Source organism: Schistocerca serialis, chromosome 3 (genome assembly GCF_023864345.2).
Source record: "Schistocerca serialis cubense isolate TAMUIC-IGC-003099 chromosome 3, iqSchSeri2.2, whole genome shotgun sequence".
Classification (NCBI taxonomy): Eukaryota; Metazoa; Arthropoda; class Insecta; order Orthoptera; family Acrididae; genus Schistocerca; species Schistocerca serialis.
The window spans coordinates 860,216,283-860,219,661 of NC_064640.1; the positions used below are offsets into that span (position 1 = coordinate 860,216,283).

Sequence of the window (3,379 nt, forward strand, 5' to 3'; positions counted from 1 at the left end):
GCCACTTCAGTGCACAAATCCTCTTACACTTCTATAGCTGGTCCAGTGAAGCGCTCGTCCCGTCTCCTGTAGGAGCTGTTCTCGATTGAGGGATTCTTTAGCTCCAGTTCTTCCTCTTTTTTAGCGTCCAGTTGCTCATTCGGTAAAAGCGGAGCCCTTAAAGCATCATATTGTAGTTCGTCTGTATGACTTTTAAGGCCCTTTTGTCTCAGGGAAGGATATGAGGTGTCAAGTCGTAATTTAGGTCAAATACTAAGTTCTACGGTCCCTTCGCGATATATATATATATATATATATATATATATATATATATATATATATATATATATAATATTAAGCTTTAAAGATAATGGAGTCAAAAGATACCGCCGTTTGCCACATTTTGATACTCGCAAATTCACTAATCAAAACCTATGGCTCAACTATCTGTATGCATAATTAAGGCTTTAAGTAACCCTCAGACCGTGAATGCTACTCGCATTTGTCCGGTTTTCTTTCTTTCTTCGTCACACTTCCCTCTTAAACGGATACATGATAGGAAGTAACCCGAGTTTTCGAGGCTACGCTTCGTACCTTGTTTTACTTTCGACGAAATATAGTGGCTTTATGAGTCAGACGAATAAATTTGCAACTAAAAACTTAAATACACAGTATGATGGTCGACAATAATACACTGTGAGACAAAAAAAAAGATTCACTACGAAGGATTTACCCGAATAGGATGAAAATCCGTAGACGTGATGTGCAAACAAACAAATGATTAAAATTGCAGAAAAATTGGACGATTTATTCTAGAGAAACCTTCACAAATTGAGTAAGCCCGTGGCGCGGTGGTCCACATTTGACCATAACGCAAGCATTTACTGAGTTGGCATTTATTTATAGATTTTTTGGATGCCCTCTTGCCAGTTCTGTCCAATTGGCGGGTTAGATCATGAAAATGGAGAGATGGTTGGAGGGCACAATTCTTCAAACGTTGTCTACTGGGAAGTGATCCGGCGACACTACTGGCCGAGGTAGGGTTTAGCAAACACGAAGACAAGCAGTAGAAATACGCCGTATGCTAAAATTTGAGCCCAGGATGGCTTGTCGTTAAATTCAACAAAACGAGACGTAGAAAATAGTGGTTTTTCTTCACGTACGAAACCAAATAAGGAATTCATATTACAAGAGCTTATCTGACATACACACGTTTTTCCGATGACATTGTACTACGCTATTTTGCCGAAAGTCGACATGTTGAGAAACGTGGCTGTTGTACTTAAGGTTTATAATTTATATAAAAAACAGCTACCAGCCACATGTATGGTTTAAAAAGGTTTATTATCTTCAGACCATGGTCTGCTTTTTATATAAATTGTAGACATTGTACTATTTGCCTGTAATTCGGATAAACCATACCGAGAACTTACACAGTCCAGTAACATTAATGTGACCGCCGTCTCTGTTCGACGTCAACGTGCAGTAACCACGCAGAGGGCAACTGGCAGTACTAGCAGTGGACAGTATACAGGGTATATCAAAAAGGATGGCGCGAACTTACGCGGCCGAAAGTACATGATAATAGAAGCACAGATGTCCTAATAAACATGGGTCCACCGGGGGCCGAACCGCACAGTAACCCTCGGTTCGGTGTGGGGCAGCAGAGAGGTGAAGTGGACTGCGGCAGTCGTCGTGCGGTTGTGGACCGCTGCGGCTGCGGCGAGCACGGAGCCTCTCCGTCGTTTCTAGGTCCCCGGTTAACATCCATACAACCTTGTTACATGACCTCATTAAAAGTGAGATGTTGATAATGGCGTCTGTGTCGCCGTAAAGGAATTGTTGATTATCAACAGCCGGCCGGGGTGGCCGAGCGGTTCTAGGCGCTACAGTCTGGAACCGCGCGACCGCTACTGTCGCAGGTTCGAATCCTGCCTCGGGCATGGATGTGTGTGATGTCCTTAGGTTAGTTAGGTTTAACTAGTTCTAAGTTCTAGGGGACTGATGACCTCAGAATTTTAGTCCCATAGTGCTCAGAGCCATTTGAACCATTTTTTGATTATCAACAACTTGCCACGTCCAATCTCAAACGTAACTAAAGCTCACGGTCGTTGCAACGAATATTTACAGCAAACCCCATTTTCATCGCCATATTGGCGCTACCAGCACCAGTCTTCCGCGACTGGAACGAAATTTGAATAGGCGTCTTTCTGATGTAGAAACAATTCCTCCTCGGTGTCGATTTTTTCCCCCATTAGCGAATATAGTGGAGCATCGCTTAGCCAGTAGCAAGCGAGGGCGTTGTTGCCAGATGGGTGACGCCGTGCCACGTCAGCAAAACGCCACGCTGGAACTGCAACTTTTCCTTCTGCCCAGAGCATAGGTATTGTGGCATATTGCACCATATTAAGAATATTCAGTAGCCATTTTAACATAAGGCGACGTTCTAACATAAATTTACTAAGGATGAAGATACGAACACCGATTAAACGTTATTACTACCTATTTGACAACAGTAGATGGTTACCGGAACACCATTTGAAACGGATGTTATTTTATGAAACGTATATACAGGGTGTTTGAGAAAAAGCGTCACATTTTGTTCCAGGAATTTGTCGAAACTACAAATAAGGTTCCTATAATTATACGAGGGCAACGGCCTTGTCGCAGTGGATACACCGGTTCCCGTGAGATCTCCGAAGTTAAGCGCTGTCGGGCGTGGTCGGCACTTGGGTGGGTGACCATCTAGGCCGCCATGCGCTGTTGCCATTTTTCAGGATGCACTCAGCCTCGTGATGCCAATTGAGGAGCTACTCGACCGAATAGTAGCGGCTTCGGTCAAGAATACCATCTTACGACCGGGAGAGCGGTGTGCTGACCCCACGACTCTCCTATCCGCATCCTCCACGAGGATGACACGGCGGTCGGATGGTCCTGGTAGGCCACTCGTGGCCTGAAGACGGAGTGCTTTTTTATAATTATAGGAGGATACTCGGCGAATGGACTGACCGCGTTCCCCCGGCTTACCTCACATACCAACCTTTTTGTTACCATGGGAGCACGTTGCAGGGCATGCATTGCCGACAGTGTCGATCACACATCCTATCAAGGATTATGTCCCGCCTTGTATAATGCCCAGGTGACCATATGAAACCGCGCTGATTACAATATAATTACTGTCTTTGAATAGAAGTGTCATTACTGTTCGTCTCGTTGCGTATTTCTTTCAGTTCCACTCTGTACGATACTGTAGCAGTTCTCTCTATGTACAGTCCAACCTCCATCTACATCTACATGATTACTCTGCAATTCACATTTAAGTGCTTGGCAGAGGGTTCATCGAACCACAATCATACTATCTCTCTACCATTCCACTCCCGAACAGCGCGCGGGAAAGACG

The 3,379-nt window shown here is 44.5% G+C and overlaps 1 pseudogene; it reads left to right on the plus strand.

Annotated features, from left to right (window-relative positions):
* Positions 1–2,630: 2,630 nt before the first annotated feature.
* Positions 2,631–2,748, plus strand: LOC126472289 (5S ribosomal RNA; annotated as a pseudogene).
* Positions 2,749–3,379: the final 631 nt, after the last annotated feature.